The sequence below is a fragment of the Manis pentadactyla genome, chromosome 2, assembly GCF_030020395.1.
Source record: "Manis pentadactyla isolate mManPen7 chromosome 2, mManPen7.hap1, whole genome shotgun sequence".
Lineage (NCBI taxonomy): Eukaryota > Metazoa > Chordata > Mammalia > Pholidota > Manidae > Manis > Manis pentadactyla.
In genome coordinates this window covers 160,302,512-160,320,260 of record NC_080020.1, presented here as the reverse complement: position 1 = coordinate 160,320,260, position 17,749 = coordinate 160,302,512, and the positions used below count along the sequence as shown (strand labels likewise).

At 37.3% G+C, this 17,749-nt stretch overlaps 1 long non-coding RNA gene across 1 annotated transcript in view; it reads left to right on the top strand.

Annotated features, from left to right (window-relative positions):
• LOC118933915 (uncharacterized) overlaps positions 1 to 17,749 on the top strand; it is a 115,841-nt gene that overhangs the window by 77,378 nt on the left and 20,714 nt on the right. The window contains exon 7 of the long non-coding RNA XR_008995775.1: positions 10,844 to 10,893. This is a non-coding gene — a long non-coding RNA (uncharacterized LOC118933915). The remainder of the gene's footprint in view (positions 1 to 10,843; positions 10,894 to 17,749) is intronic.

Below are 17,749 nucleotides of genomic sequence, written 5' to 3'. Positions count from 1 at the left end.
ATTTTATCAAACTATGGTATAATCAGGGTACAGGTTAAGGTAACACATTATTAGGTCGCCCAAGAGAAGTGTAAATGAACTCCACCTTGTGAATCGGCTAATTATGTTTTGTGCCACATCGTTAGCTATAGAAAGTCTTTACACTTGAATGTATTTTTGACCCCAAAATTCAAGCCTATCATTTATAAAAAGCACAATAGCATTATTCAAAGACATGTTATAAGTGAGCTATGAAAGAAGGATTTCTTCAATTCTTCTCAAATTTAAAATTAGTTCCTGACTATAAATCTATTAACTGTTCATTGTTGAAAATTTAGGAAGATATTAAAAACCACAAAGAAAAAATAAAAATTGCTTGAATCCCTCAAGCCAGAGATAACTACTATTAATATTTGACATAGTCAGTCTTTAAACATATATATATATATGAAAAAATATAATGTGAAAATATACTTATATGTTCACAAAATAGAAGCAGTAGTATACTACTCATTTATGGCCTAAAATTATTTTCTTAATAAGCTAGGAGCAGATCTCTATGTTATGGAAGTATTTTTTTAAAGTTATATTTATGGGTATAAAAACTCATAATGTACCAACACTTGTTAGTCTATACTCTATTACCAATTATTTTTTCAAGTTTTTAAACTATTATAAACAATCCCAGCAGGAATATACTTATAGCAAAAACAATGATATCAGCCTCTGTGATGGTTTACTAAGAGTGAATTAATACAAAGAGTCAAAGAATACATATTATTAAATTCTTTTTCCTAAAAAAATTATACCAACTTAATACCTAGCAGCAGTGAGAAAAAACTGTTTATCTCTTTCATTGTCAAGAGTGGTTATTATCAAGATTTTTGAACTTGCCAATTTAATAGATTAAAGATTTTATCTCATTTTTATTTAACTCAAGGTCTTTGATTACTACTTACATGGACAAATTTTCAGTAAAGTCATTGGTCATTTGTATATTCTACTTTTTTATTGGATTCATTAATTCATTCATTCTTAAGTACCTTCTGTGCTACAGGCAGCATCATTCCAATTGCTGGGAATACAGTGCTGAGCACTACAGACCCCAGCTCTTAGGCGATGCACCTGCTTTTGAAGGGAGTCAGACAGGCAGAACCTAGGAAATAAACAAATTAATTTTCAGACTGTGTATTAGCTCCTTGGGCTGCTGTAACAAATTACCTCAAACTGGGTGCTCAAACAACAGGAACTCACTCTGTTACAGTTCGAAAGGCTGGAACCTGGAGCGCAAGGTGTCTGCAGGCTCCTGCTTCCTGTAAGACTCTCAAGGGGAGAGCCTTCCTTTCCTAGTCCGGCTTCTAGTGGCCCCAGGCCTTCCTTGATTTATGGCCTCATTACTCTGATCTTTTCCTCCATCTTCTTCTTCCTGTGTGTATCCTCTACATCTCTTTGTCCAAATCTCTCTCTCTTTTCTCACAAAGACATCAGTCATTGGATTTTAGAGCTCACCGTGATTCAGTGTGGCCGCATCTTAATTTGATTATATCTGCAAAGAACTTATTGCCAGAAAACATTGTATTCATGGGCTCTGGGGCTTAGGACTTGAACCCCTCTTTTTACTAATATAGGACTACCTATCTATGTACTTAGCTTTGCATTTATTTATATAACTAGGTATCCATTGTTTTGTTTTATGAACTCTGTCTTGCCTGTGTGATCAGGAAAACAAAAAGAAAAAACTCACCTTCAGAGTTTAACACTGTGGCTTGTCGTTTTATGATTTCTTCTTCCTCCTGTTTTGTGTGTGTGTATTTCATTTATTTTACACATACTGCTTTCATCCATCTGGAAAATATTTTTGAACTAAAACTCATTTTGGTTTTTCTCACCATTTCATCAGAACAAAGTGGTGTCATGATGAAGGCCTCTCTGTCCATTGGCCCTAAACTCTGCACAGAACTGCAACCCCAAACTTCAATCCTCAGTGGCAACAATGATTTCCTTTACCAGGGTCTGGTATGTCCTTGTTTTAGTCAGTGTGGGCTGCTGTAACAAAAATACTACAGCCCTGATGGCTTAAACATTTATTTCTCCCCATTCTGGAGGCTGGGAAGTCCAAGATCAAGGTACTAGCACAGCTGGTGCTCATCGATAGTCTTTTTGCTGGTTTGAAGATTGCTATCTTTTCTTTGTTACCTTATATAGCACAGCTAGAGAGAAGCAGCTCTGGTGTATCTTCTTCTGAGAGCACTAATCCCATCACGAGGGCTCTACCCGCATGGCCTCATCTAAAACGAATTACTTCCCAAAGGCTCCCTCACTAAATGCTATCACATCGGGGATTAGGGTTTCAATAGGGGAGTTTGGAGGAACGCAAACATTCAGTCCATAGCAAATCTCTAGTTCTTGACGTTTCAAATTACAGAGCATTAATGTGGCTTTGCAAGAATCATCTCCACTAGCTTTCTGCAATGCCACATTTCTTTACAGGGGAAAGTTGCTGGGAGTCTGCTTTTGGTATTCTCTTTTGTTTGTTTTTATTTTGTCCCAAGTCTATCCTCTGTAACAGGTTTGCTCTAATCTAATCACTTTTTACCTGAATTCCAAAAATGACTCAGGACCTCCCCTGCTTTTCCCTGTGGTCATTTCAGTAAGATTTAAGGAAAAAAGGGTGGAAGTTGTGTTCTTGTGCTGATATTATTAGATGTTTAAAATTTGAAATATTCCAATATGTGGACACATAAAACATAGTTTCTAATGAACTTCTGATTTGTCATCAGAATGACAATTTTATGTAATTTTCTCTTCATTTTCAGAGTTAAAGTTTTACCATAGATGCCACTGGCTTTAGTAAAGGGTCTTACTGTTTTCTGAGCCCATCATTTACTATATTTGCAAGAGTGTCAGATCTCCTAGTTGTTAGGTCTTGGTCAGATTGCTAGACCTTCTAACAGGATCGAATATCAGATAATATCAGAAAGAAGGACCAATGAAATTGAAGTTTTTAATTGGTTTGGTGACTGAATTGCCAGAAAATTATTGTTAAAAATCTGGATGCTGTAAGTTATATACAATAACTGACAAAATTTAAATTGTACACACAGAATAAGGAGACAGATAATGTTGGGTCAATAAGAACACCAAGAATCACAGATCTTTAAGACAGAAAATGGGATAGTCTCTTCAGATACTTGATTCTTCACCACTTATATATGACAAGCTATATCTCAATTTGGTAGGTTTCATGCACTGTATCAACTCCAAGCCCCAAAGAAAAAAGGAAGATGTGATTCTTGGCATAAAATGCAATACAGAAATCATACAGAGAAACAAGAAAAGCCTACTGGTTTTCTCACATAGAAGCAGCTCTGTTCAAGCAACTATATCAGATCCGTTTATATAATTGTAAATATGGATGGTTCACTTTAAGTTAGAGATTCTGAAAACTATGCTCAGAATTTTGTAGGAGCTCAATTATTTATTCTATGCTGTTTTGATTCTATTTTCCCTCTAAATAGTGACTGTATATACAAATTCCTCAAAACATGATAAGTAAAATTAAAATCACCCTATTATAACCACCAATGTGAACAGGGAGGTTAAAATGAATTGTTTTTGTATGGGCTACCCCTATTCTTTTTCTTGATTATGACACTTTAGGAGCTGGAATCTTTTTTTTTATTTTTATCCCTTATCTTTTTTTTTCCCTCCTCCTATGCCATCTGGGTAGGCAAACCCAATTAGCACATGTTGAAAGCTAGCAACACCTTTTCCAACATTTCAAAGTTTTGGCAAGCTTTAAAAGTTAACTGCGTCTCATAAAAGCTCATTTGGCACGTTACAAGGGTTTGCAGTATGAATTTATCATATGGAATGATCATTTTCCAAGTGCATTGAGAACATACAGCACAATTGGACTTGGAAAGATCAGTTGATCAGTTGAAACAAACTTCATCATTGTAGTTTTAGGATCAATCCACTCAATCTACTTAATGGAGCTCTTCACCTTCTTTACTTATAAAAGAGAAAGGAGTGTGGGCCAGAAAGGCTCTGGCCTTGTGGTGAGACAGTCTTATTTCTGGCACTATATCAACTCACTAAGGGAATCTTGGAAAGGATGGATATGAAGGTTCCAGATTTGCACTACAGATTTTATGAAATCCCCCAATTCTTATATCTTTCTCATTATGCTAATAGTTTGCTAGGCTGTTCAGAGCTCAGCAATCACTACTTTCCTCAATAAATATGTACCTGAAACTGGCTGTAAATTGCCCACCAGCTTCTCTCTTCTACTTCAGAAACATGCATTAGAGAAATTCTCTTGTGTATTATGCTTGTCTGAGGTGGTGTGTATGCTATATCGCCTTGTGTACCACCTGTTCCAAACTCCTTTAAGGGTGCCTTCATTTACTGAAGAGGCTGGACACCAAAATATCGCATTTCCCAGACTTCCTTGCATCTGAACTTCCAGATGTAATTTAGGACCCACCATTTAGATACACTTGCTTGAGCGTTCAGTCTGTAATTAAGTTAAGTAGAGAGATAGGCAATAACCCTTGAAACACACATTTCACTGGTGCATCACGCCACTGGAACAGGGCTCCGGGGCCAACAGTTCTGATGGCAGCACCCTATTCCCAGAGCCGGAATCAAGCAGCTGAGTCAACAGCTTGCTTTAAGATTCTGCATTGTGGCAAAACTGGCATTTCTTTTGGTGGGCCAGTTCTATGGATTTTCTATGTGGGGTCCTTCTATGAATCTCCACCCAGACCCTACATTGGCAGCTCTTCCAGTGATATGTATGAGCTTCTATTCCCAAGATTAAGTACCTTCATGTTTAAAAGAACTAGTGAACTGAGTTCTCACAGTCATACTGTACTGTTTTGAGATTAGCATGTCCTTGATAGAAAACTACATTTATGAAATGATTTTAGCTATACCACACCTTCTCTTTTATCTCCTTCTTGCTCATAGAGATGAGAACATGAAGACTTGTTTTGGAATTAAAAATATCACAGCAGTTCAAGATGGTTTATTCTATAACTCTGGGCAACAGAGCATGTCAGTCTAAAACTTTTTTTAGGCTCCTATTAGCATAAAGAACCATATTAAGAGCATGCAACACACACCTCCATGCTTGCGCCCCCACATACTGTAGCTGCTCAATCCACACATCTGTTTGGATGCTCCATTGTCAATCAGCTTCCTCCTCCAAATCTAAATCCAAAAGCTTGCTAATAAAAACAAAAGCACAACTGACTCTGACACTAATATGTATTATCATTTCTTTATGTCATATGTTATTCTTACTTTAAAATCATTCCTAATAACAAAAAAGACTGTCTTATTCTTCTCTCACAACTATATTTCATCAAGAGAAACATGGTACATTGGGGCCAAACAGGTCCTACTCTGCTGCATTCCAGTTCTCTGTAAAAGCCTTTCACTGTCCTTAGTCTCCTCTTCTGAATAATAGGCACATTAATGTGCCTACTCTGTAATGTTGGGAGACAATTCAGTGAGCACATTCATTCATCAGTGGTGAGTGGCATGATAGGTGCTCAAATATTGTGGCTTCCTGTCTGCTGTCATCATTCTTATTCCAGCCACTGACTTCATATCATGTATTTCAATGACCTCTGAATGGTTCTGGCTGGGGCAGAAGATATTTGGATAGAGAGACCATCCTTGAAGAAGCCTCTAGGTGGGAAGGGCAAGGTGTCTACAGGAAAACATGTGGTTGTAGGTTTGCTCCATAGGCTCCTCCCATATTCCATCAAAGTGGCTTTAAGCCATTACTGATAAGACAAACCACTGGCAACAACCTCTTCCCGTTCAAAGATTTGTAATCTTTAACTCTTATGGAACCATTACATTTTTCACATTTATATGTTTTCCTAATTACATATAAGGTGGGCGGGGACCTTCTGCCATTCCTTGCTGCATACCACACTATAGATATCCGTTAAAAAGCCTTACTGACCTAACCTGACATCTAGAGTTTTAGAATAAGCCACATGCTTGAATCACTGTAATATTTCTAAATTCCAAAATTAATCCCTCCTATCTAATCTCTGTCTTTCTGTCTTTTTATTTATTTTATTCTTTGGTATACTCTTCAAATATAACATTTTTTTTTACACAAATAGGTAACATGTTATTCAAACCTCTTGCTACCAGAAGTGAAATCTGTCCAGTCTTAGAAAAAGAGCTGTTTCTTTAATTGCACTCAGTCTCAAAAATTCTGATTTCCTGGTGCTAAAAGGCCAGTCTTAGAATTACCACCTTGCCAGAGGCAACCAAAGGCAACAGTGAGGGTAATCACCTTATAATTAGAACACATCAGACTGTCCCAAAGTTATCTTTTAAGGTTGACACATCTCAAATGTCTCAATAAAAAGTATTTCTGAAGCTTAAATGAGAAGAAGATTCTTAAAAGCACAAAGCTAGCAATAGAGAAAATTTTGTATTGTACTTTAAATTAGAACTAATGATGTTCCAGTATTGTTTAGGCAAATACCATGTCTCATTTGCTTAGTGTGTTTTATAAGGTTATTCATACAGTATTTACTGTTAGAGCTCAATAAAATACTAAGTGTCATATATTAGCTCCATTGCTGTGAAGAGGCACATACAGAGGCAACTTTGATGTGTAAAAGTTGCCTAAATATTTAGCTGGAATTAGCCATCTGTTGGCTGAAATGATGATGTACCAATTCCACCAGTGGCTTAAGTAGTTAAGTAGTTAAGTAATTAAGCATGTCAACAGGACTATCAACTTATAAGGAGTCCTTGTTTTCTCAAACATCTTGAAAATACTTATGTAATGTGGACCCTGTTCAAGAAGCTCATTCCTACACGGAAAAGAAGAAAGCCAAAATCTGAGTGCCCAAACTGAATGAAAATGTGTTCATTCCTCCCACTTCATGGAGGTGTCAAAAAAGACTGTCAGTTTCATAATTTTGCCTCTTGAGCAGATGGGTGGTTAAGGCATTCTATGACATTTGAGAGGAAAATAATTTTAAAATCCTAAAAATAATAATAAAGGAACTTCTAAATAAAGTGCATGCTCCAACACACAAGTAAAATATCTTACAGTAGGGATTTCTTTTTAAAATGACTAGAGACCCATTTGTTAGCTAGACCTTTCTTGTTTACAGTACACACACCATCAGGTTTTACAGCAGGTCATAACAAAAGATGACCCTGCAGAATGTTCCAGAATAGCTACATAAGTTGTAGCCAATGAATTTATGTAGTATGAATCCACAGTTTGCTCCCACATTGAATCAACCACAGAAAACAGCTGATGCAGTGAAAAGGTTAAAATTACATTATGAAGCAAGGTTGGGGGAGGTGTAGTTAATTCCTAGCTTTTGTTCCATTCATTCAAAAAGGGCAAATAAAAACATAACACGGGGAGGAAACTCACAACTCATATTTTTACCAGCACCTGAAGGCTACCTGGCTCCCTGAGCTGCCTTTTGATAGAGGATAAAGATTTCCATTCCTTGAATCATCACGCCCATTCAGAGCGCTGTATTTTCCTAACAGTGTTTCTTTGGGTCCACTGGGTAGATAAACACTGCAGCTTAAGGTGTGAACAGTCTATCTAAAAAAGCATGAAAAAGAATATTTACAAGACATTTGTTCCTTCTATCTTTGGTGTCAGATTCAGAAAACCAAGGGCAAAAGAAAAACTCAAAAAGATTTCAAAGCCCACATCAAATTCTGGTTGATGTAACAACACAACTAAGTTCTATAACTACCAGGACTGTTCTAATCAGCAGATGGCCTTCGGTTTTTAAATGTACTACATATTAATTACACCAGTAATAATGTTCTAAAAAAGAAAATAAAGATAAGGAAAAAAACAAGGATAAAATTAAAATTTCCCTGAAGTCCATTACCTAGTGGTCAGGACTATAATAAACATTTGGCACTAGCCTTCGTGGTGTTTTTCTATACACACATAGTGATATTTGCAAAACTAAGATCATTTTTTACATACTCTTGTGGGCTGGTTTTCCATGTATATTTCTTGACAACTTTCACTGTCATTAGACTTATAATTTTAATGGCTATTAATGCTCATGTGTATATGTAGTAGCATAATATAGATACATAGTTCCTACCACATTATATATGCTGTTAAAAGATAAACTGAGGCATATTACAATTTTTAAGCATTTATTTGAGCATACATTGATTCAGATCAGGCAGTGCCAAACTCGAAGTGGTTAGGAGCCAGGGGAAAGACATAGAGAAAGTGAGGAAATAAAGGAAATTACTTGATTGTTACAGCTTAAAGCCAATTGGCTGTTGTGATTGGTTGTCTTTAGCTTTTTGATTTTGTAAGTTTGAGGGACTTGTAGCAAAAAAAGCCTCAGGCTTTGGTTTGCTCACATAGGCTACTTTGGCACAAGAGCCACCTCAGTCTAATGGCCATCTTATTTAGTTAAAATGACAATGCATATAATGTATGTTCCTACTACATTCCAGACAGTATTAGTATTTCACTTGGGTTGTTTCTAATGTTTTGATTTAAATACTGCTCTGATGAATTTTCTTGTATATACAGCATTTTAAATAAGCTAGCTAACTATTTGAAATTGTTTCCTTAAAATTCTTAGAAGTAGAGTTGCCTGGTCAAAAAGGATTTAGGTGCACATTTTTAAAGGTTTTGATATATATTACCAAGTTTTCTTCCAGAAAAGCTTTACCTAATTTAAGTTACCACTAGCAATTATTAGAATGTTCAGTTCTTTTCAAATTGTCAAACCTCAGCTTCATCTTTTCTAATCTTTCCTAATTATATAGGGGAAATGTCATTCATCAGTTTTTCTCTAATTTACACTATTTAGTTATCAGTGAAGCCAAACAACTGTTAATCACTTTGTTGGCAATTTCTACTTCTTGTTTCACGAATCCTTGTTCAAGGCTTTCTTCGCCAGGGTTTAGTTGCACATAACAGAAACCACTACATCTCTTTTGAGCAATAAGAATTAGAAACTACATGCTTAAAACCCAGAAACACAAACTAAAGGCTGAACGTGTATAACAGAGTAGATGCCAGTGATGACCCACCAGGTTCCCCTTACCAGCCAAGCCACCATCCTCAGCTGCTTTGAGAATTAGCTCACAGCTGCCCACTCCTCCCTAGAATTTTCTTTGACTGAGTGGAAACTGCTTCTCCCTGGAGGTTAGGCCCCCTCCTCCCCAGAAGAAGCTCGTCAATAAATGACTAACATAAGGTACAAAAAGACAGATCCCTTACCTCAAGGTGGTACAATTGGTGATCCTGAGTTACCTCCAGAGTTACCACTCCCCTCAGATACTGGCCACATTCTTGCTTAGTCTCTCCATATCCCATTCTGCTTCCCCAAGTCCTCTTTTCCTAAGAGCATTCCATCAACAAACCCCTCACACAAAAATCCCCATCTTGCTTCTGCTCAGAGGGATACTGCTGAACATAATGACTATGAGGCCAATACAGCAAAACTGGCCCACCTTGGAGACTTGGGAGTCAGGAGGGCTGCTTCCCCAGTGCTGCTCAAGTTCCAATACATGTGAGCCTAAGAGATGCCCCAGGTGCTTCACCTTAACGTCTATAAGCTGTGCAGCACCCACAGTGCCACCAGTACTGCTGCCACCACAGAAACAACCCACACAGCTGAACTTGCCTGCAGAACCAGCAAGAACAGCAAAACATGGCCTCCACCTCACTGGTTCACTGGTCGCATTTACGTTTTCAAAACATTCCATAACTTCTTCATGGGAGCTTGAACCCAAGTCTTGAGGGAGTCTGACCAAGGTGGTCTCCGGCTTCCCAGTTCCTCTCAGACTGGAAGCCTGTCTGCAGGGCTTTGGAAGGATTTGAGTGGCCAGGGGGCCATGTTCACCACAAGGACCTTTGCTCATTTTCTGTGATGGACTCCTTTCCTCCCACACCATCCCTATAATTCTCAGCTTGCCATTTGTGTCTTAATATTGCTTATGATCATATTTATCATTCAGGATACATTTTTTTTAATTGCCTTTTTTTGTATAGTTTCTTTTAGTTACCCTTTGAATGGCTTTCCGTATGATGGTTATAAACAAAAATATTTCCTATATTCTAATCTAGTCCTTCCATGGTTTTATTATGTACATTTAACTATTTGAAATTAGATTGGCATATGTAGTGAGTTGAAGACCCTATTTAATATTTTCTTCCAGTGTAGGAATAATTAATTCTTTAATTTCTAACTTGAATCAATACTTTCTGATGTTTTAAGATTTGCACTCAGCTTCCTTGCTTGCCCATCTGCCTGGCACCAGTGCTGCTTGGTTTAAATTGCTGTTGCTGTAGGATACACTGGAACAGCTGATAAAATAAAGCAACCTCGGTCACTCTTCCCAGTTCACTGCCGCATTCCTCAAGATGAACTCATGAATCACTTCATCATGTCCTAGAACAAATCATCTGGGCGTTTCAAGTGCAATTGCATTAAAAGTATAACTAGAAGTGGTAACACACTTATGAGATTAGATCTTGTTTGAGATAATTGGATATTTCTGTATCTTTTTGGTGGGGAGGCACAGTGGTTGACTTTTGCATTTTTCTCACATAGGTGCCAAAACACTTGTTGTTGTAAATTTTACCTGAATACTTTTTTTTGTTGTTAATCATTAGGATGGAATATTTATCTCCCCATTTATTTGAGTAAATGGATATTCAAGGAATAGCAAAAGCTTTCAATTTTTACATATCTATATCTTTATCATGGTTTTTTTGTTGTTCTGATGAGGGTGTGGCGAGTCATATTTAGACCTTCTGCTTTCTGTCCACTTTTTCCATGAAAAATTTGTTCTTATGTTTCAGGTTTTTAAAAAAATAAACTTAATGACAGTTCCAGGTGTCACATGCTGGATGTAAGTATCATAAAAATTTTGTTGTTGTTGTTTCAAATACTGATTTTAAATTTAAGCGTTATTTTTTATTTGAATATTGTACCCACTACTTTGATTTGGCTTGTCCATGCTCTTTGCATTTTTTGAAGTTTTCTCTTTTTAAAACATTTTACTGAGGTAATGACTGATATACAAAAAGCTACATGTACTTAACGTATAGAACTTGAAAAGTGTGCAGATAAGTATCTGTCCATGAAAACACCACCATAATTGATGCTCTGAACATATCATCTCCAAAAGTGATGTATTTTGTACAGCCTTTGTATGTTCTTCGGTTTTTAACTTTTCTCAGTTACTTTATTTTAAATGATGTCATGGAGTGTTTTTTTGTTTTGTTTTGTTTTGTTTTTTAGCATTATCTGAGATATGTAGAAAAAAACTAGCATAGTTCCCATAACATGGGCAAAAACCACAAAGGAGGGAGGGATAAGGTGGGAGCAGTTTGACAGCTGTAGAGGAAAAAAACCCCTCATTTTACACAGAAGGAAGTCCATAGGTGGATTGTGAATAAAGTTGGAACATCTAGAAGTAACAGTATAGAAGCACATTATTGAGAAATTCCAAAATGGATTGCCAGAAGAATCAGGTAAAATATTTTAGCTTTTAAAAATGAATACATCTGGAGACAAGAAGGTCTGCATACTGCTATTTTTTATTAAAGGCCTTGTAAATAATCTGACTTAAAGTATATAAATGTTTTCCTTTGATTAACATAAATTTAAAGCAAACAAAAGAAAAATAAGTTTATACATTGATAATAAAACCATCATAATGGCAGCCTCTTTAAGACTAAAAGGCAAAATCTGTTAAAAATGTTAGCCTTTGAGACAAAGCAGTGTGAGAGGAAGGGGCTAGAAAAATTTATATTTTCCAACTTCCTACACTATTTGATCTTTTTGCACCATGTACACGATTCCCTTCATTATAAAGATGTTAGATATTTGTCTTTTAAAGGGTTTTTATAAAAGAAAATATAGGAAATATTTTTAAATGAGGAATTTTGTTGAGCTAGAGTAAATAAGCCAATTAGAGACTTGTACTTTATGTTGTGAATGTATGATTAAAATTTATTCATGAGTGGAATTACTTTCAACAAATTAAGGGATCTGAATACTTTAAAAAATTTGTCATTAAATAGGAAATATATATCTCATTTGTGTGATATATTGCAACTAAAAATTATAAATAGCAGGTACCTTTGTTACATATATACACATACATATAAAATGTGTATATATATATATATATATACACACACATATATATATAAAATGTGTATACACTCACACACACACATATAATACTTATCTTAGTACAAGTAAATTTAAATCTTACCTTAATTCCAGTTAAAACATTATGTGTCTGTCCTTAGGAGCTTGGGATTTTTCATTCACTGTTTAGCTATTAGGCTTCAAATAATGTTGAAAGAGGGTTAGAAAGTGAAAAATATCCCGATATTTTGTGGTGTATGTGTTAGAGAATGTTTTTGTTACCTTTATACTTAAGCAAAAGCTTGGCCTTCAGAATCTGCCCCCTTAGCACTCCACTGGGAGGAAGCCAGATAAAGACAGGGTTGATTTCTAGTTGCTAGATCTGTCGGCCATTTGGGGATATTTGGAGAGACGAAGGTCACCTGCATTAAGCTACCTCATTGCTGGGAATATTAGTTTCTTTATTCACAGCACTGGCGGTAGCCACCATCTTTTCTGGTGCTACCACAGACCTACATCTTCAGGAAGCGCCCCTGTGTGTCCTGCTTCTGGCCCATTTCTTTAGTTACAGGCCTAAGGATTGTGAGGCTCCAGCTTTCTCAACTTCTTCCTGCCCAGTGGGCAAAGGTCCTCCAAGTGGACTGTTGACCGTGGGTCTCCCATACATGGATCACTGTTCTACACCCAGGAAACCCACAGTAACAGTCCAGAGTCATTTTGTAGGTAATCCTGCTTCTTAACAGGACCCCCCAAACTTTTTGGTATTTAACATGGTGCATTGCTCAGTATGAGAAAAATTGGTATTTAGAATTCCATATAAATATTTGTTCCACCGTGCAACATAGGACCTCAGCCACATCCGGAGAACTGTGATGGGGTTGAACATACCATGGTTCTTCGACAGACATACCCTCTTAGGCCGAAGGAGTCCTGGGAGTTTCATGAGCTCCCCTATTAGATGCAGTGGCTCACACACGCATGATGATCAGCTGACTCCAGAGTGCATGCCCCCGTTTCAGTGGTTGGGATGACATTTCTTCCACAAGCACCTTTCCGTTTGGCGGCCAGGTGGAGAAGAGTGTCTCCCTTTCTTAAAGCCCTCTCTGGATGATTAGCCCCTCTCCCATTCCTCCCTCTGAAGCGCTGGGGAAGCTGAAGGGCGCACATGCCTTCCAAGCCTTTCCTTATCATGCTGTCTTTGCTTCCATCTTCCAACCCTTGCCTCACGTGTCCAGCGTCAGGCAGATGTGTTCGTTCTGCTGCCTGCTTATTTTTCCTGAAGTGGTTTGCACAGCAGATGCTCCAGTAAGTGTTTTCACCTTAGTCTTTTTACAATTCTGCTTCAAAATAGCAACTGTACACTGCTGTTGCCCTTCAGATTTTCAAAGAACATTCTTCACAGCTCCCTTTCCACCTCGGTGGAGACTGTCCTTTTTTCTCCTGGACACGCGTGCACTTCTCAGGAGCGTCTGTCCCATCATGCTTTTTCATTGCTCCTTTCTTCACATGTAGGTACCTTTCTCTAGGTCTGATTACTACATACTTTCTTTTCTAATCTCAGACGTTTTCTAATTCCTAACTGTTAACAGAACAGTTTTGTCGTTTGTCCTTCTCTTCGTAGTGCTATTCTTAGTCCTGGAGGTGGATCATCCAGCTTTTGAAAATGGTATTACAAGGTCAGATACCATCAAAAAGGAAAACCTCATTACATTAAGGATGCATCTCTATTAATTCTATTATAGTAATATCAGCAGTAATTGTGGTTTAAATGATCATATGTGTACCTTTTATAAGCCTAATATGTTATTTTAATAATATCAAATCCATTAAGTGTTAAGTTATTGAAATGCACTTGCTCATTCATGCTACCGATATTTTATGAGCACCTAATTCATGCCAGCTTTGTGCTTGGCACGGCGGTGGATACCACCGAGACTTTTCATGTGTTTACATAGCCTAATACCCTGCCCAGCAAAGGAACAATGTTCACTGAATGTGTGTCGAATATTCTTTGGTAACCAAAACAGCTGCTAAATAAGAGCTCTTCTCTTTGTCATTAAAGAATAATAGGCTACAGCTGTGTTTGTCATGACTTCCAGATGCAGACAACCTGAGATCACATTCAGACTGACGCTTACCAGCTATAGGTCCATGGGAGAAATTATTTAACATTAAATCTCAGTTTTCTCACCTATTAATTTTTTGGGAAGATCCAACAAGGCAATGTCTGTAAAATCCTTCTGACAGTGCCTGGCATAGAGTGTGCCTGGCATGTGGGCATATGTTTTAGTTCTTGAGCCATTAGTTTTATTATTACTGCCATGGTGGGTGCAAGATTGGAGGGTCAGGGAAGCCGACTGCTCTAGCATAGAGAAGGGACTGTGACACAGGCTTCCCAATATGAAAGTCAGAAAAGAAGTGAAGTTCTCAAATTAAAATGTTGTTGAAAAGAGCTGAGGATGTGCTTCTCATGCCAAGTGTGGCTGGTGTTCGAGTTAGGCAGAGATGGGCTCGGTCAGACACCGAGGGTAACCGACCACATACACAAACCCTTTGCACATAGGCTGTTCTGTGCAGTGGGACCTGGATTCCAAGATGGTTTATGGAAACCTATGTAATTATGTCTGTGTTGCTGTGTTCAGATTCAGGGCCAGAATACATGCTGGGTTCCAGGTGTACTTTAATTAAAACCATGTTTGACTCATAAAATATTGAGTAGAGAAAGCCAGTAACTACTTCTGCTCTAATGTTAACGGCGGCCGACTCACTCAGCCGGACACAGCAGGTCCTTTTCTTGGGATGTTCTCTTTTCATACACTGAGGGTGGGATTTTCAATAAAATATAGGATTACCAGGTGAACTTCATCTACACAATAAATAATGTTTTTCTGTAGTCCCAAATCCATCTCAAATATTGTATAGAACATACTTATGCTTATATGTTGTTTATTTGAAACTCAGATTTAACTGGGAACCCTATTTTTCAATTTGTTTTGTTTTGTTTGTTGCTGAATCTGGAACCCTAGATGACAGAGATTCTCCTAGACCATTTACTTTTTTACACTAGAAGAGGCATTAATGAAGTCCCTTTCAAACCATACTTACTAACAGAAAACAAGAATCTGGATCTTTGAAAAAGGCCTCATGAAAACCATTTGGTTCACATGCAAGTTTTATAAAGAAAGTTCCTGAAGTGATTCTTGTGCATGCAGACTTTGGAAAATTATCTAGCATGTGAATGAACATAAATGTTTTGAAGTTTATTATCTCCATTAACCTTCACTAGAACCCTATGTGATAAATACAAATATAATCTCACTTTACAGATGAGAAAATTGAGGCAGAGATATTTTAAATCACTTGACTTTACTAGGCTGGGATTCAAGCCCAGTTTTAATGATCAGGATATGTGCTTATTCATAAACACCATGCTATTCTGTCTTCAATTAATGTAATAAGATATAATATCCAAAATTATATTCATAGGCAAGAAATCATGCCTCTTTCTGCTATTTCAAAAAATACTTGGCTAAATTATCAAAGTTCATTAACCAATAAGAGCTAGATGGCATGATATCCCAAATATTATAATAAACACACTGGAAAATGTTTCAAATTGGTCTTTACTTTATCAAGCAAAGATTTTGTTTGCACAGGTAAATTAAACTTGTAATGTCCAAATTAATCTCTACTTGTATTTCCTTTTATATCACCAATTCCCATGGAGAGGGCCCATACTGAGTCTTGTTTGGACCATATCCAATGGGACCATTGTTGCTCCTTCAGAAATGAATAATCACTCAAATACGAAATAGCGCATGTCCCCCACATTTTAGATGTTTCAATGAATCAAGCAATAAATACACAAATCTCAGGGCATGAGCTCTGTGTTCACAGGAATCCTGTATGTTCAAATCTCAGACTAGTTTGCTAATAGTTCTACTGAGGATATATCATTCGTTATTTTGTTCCTCTGTCTTATTTAAAAGCTTCTGTTTCCCCCTTTGGCTTTCATCTTTCTGGCATTTCAGTGCTGGCTTGAGGTGGGCTCTGTATAAAGGAAGCAGCCTTCATTCTTTTATTGTCAGAGATCTCTACAATTTGAATAGGCAACCCCTCCCTGCTCCAATATTCTTGCTTTGAGAAGTCCCAAAACTTGGTACCCCAGGGCTGTTCCTCATGATTCTTCTTCAAGCTGTGACCTTTAATCAAATGCCTTTCTAAAACCATGCCTATTCTTGGCTTTGGAAATGTGCCAGTCCAAAGACAGGGCAATATATTATTCCAACCCCATTTTTCTACTCCTCTGTATTTTCTGGGTTGCCATGTCAATCACTCACCCTAAAAGGAAAAGAGAATTTTGAATTCTAAAACAATGTCACCTACTGGTACCTGGATCCACTAAGCCAGATCTTTCCACTGCAGTCTTATAGGTAATACTTCCCTGTTCCTGGAAATAAAGTTTACTTCCCTCCAGGCTTTCTCTCCATGTAGGACTCTGCCTGCATCCGTTCAGCTGCCTTGAAATTCGAGACCCTAAATAAGTCTGCCTCAAATCCTAAAATGAAATCTTCTTCCTGCCCAGATGAGATTCTCTTTAATTTCTTCCACTCCATGAGATTGTGTCTACAAGAAAGGCAGTTGAAATAGCAGTTTGAATACTAGAAGAAACTTCCCTATCATCAAAACAAACGTTCCATCCTCATCAGAGCAAAATCCTTTTAGGGAAATGTAAGCTATTTCCCATAGCATTTCCCAGAATGCTATGTCAGCAGATTGAGATGCTATTATCAGTTATTCAGGTAGAGATTAGCCTCCCAATTCTCAGTCCAGTGCATATTTTTCTTAATCTGCTGAGCCATGCAAGACTGCATTTGGTTGGGGAGATAATTGTATTACAACTGAAGCTGAAAATACAATTAATTATAATATTATGGCCTATTATATCTTAATGTTATTAATAGTCCATATGGAATTGGGGCTTTATGAAAAACTATTGCAGAATTATGAAGAATTTCTGTATTTGTTTATAAAAAATGATGGATGAAACACTCATATTAGCTTTGAGTCTCTCCTGAATCTCTGTATGATATCAGTAAAGGAATTTTTTAAAGTCATAAACTCATAAAGGAAAGGGAAAGGAATGAATAACATTTTAGAAGCTAAGACAAAAGAGTGAGTTATCCCATATAGAACCCATGTGGAAAAAGCTTAAAAATCACCAAAAGAACTCCAGAAATTGTTAACAATAGGTCCCCTGGAAGTCAAAGTGCAGATGGGGCTAAAATCAGGGTCCCCTTCTGGAGCAAAGCTAAAAGGAAAACAAGATATTAGAGCAGGTGATGGAAGTTGGCTATTATAAATATGGGTCCTCTAAAAAAAGGTTAAACAGACCATTCCCAACCCTGTACAGCATTGGAACTGCCCCTTCCTCATCCTCAAACAAGAGCATGACTATAGAAAGTACAGGTGGCTGCAAATACCTGTACATGAAATGAGGGAATTAAGTGGATATACTTGAAATTGTGAGACACCCAGCCCTCTGCTCCTCAGGTCCATACTACAGCTTCCTGGCAGGATTTGGAAAGGTCCTCCTGAGGAATGTT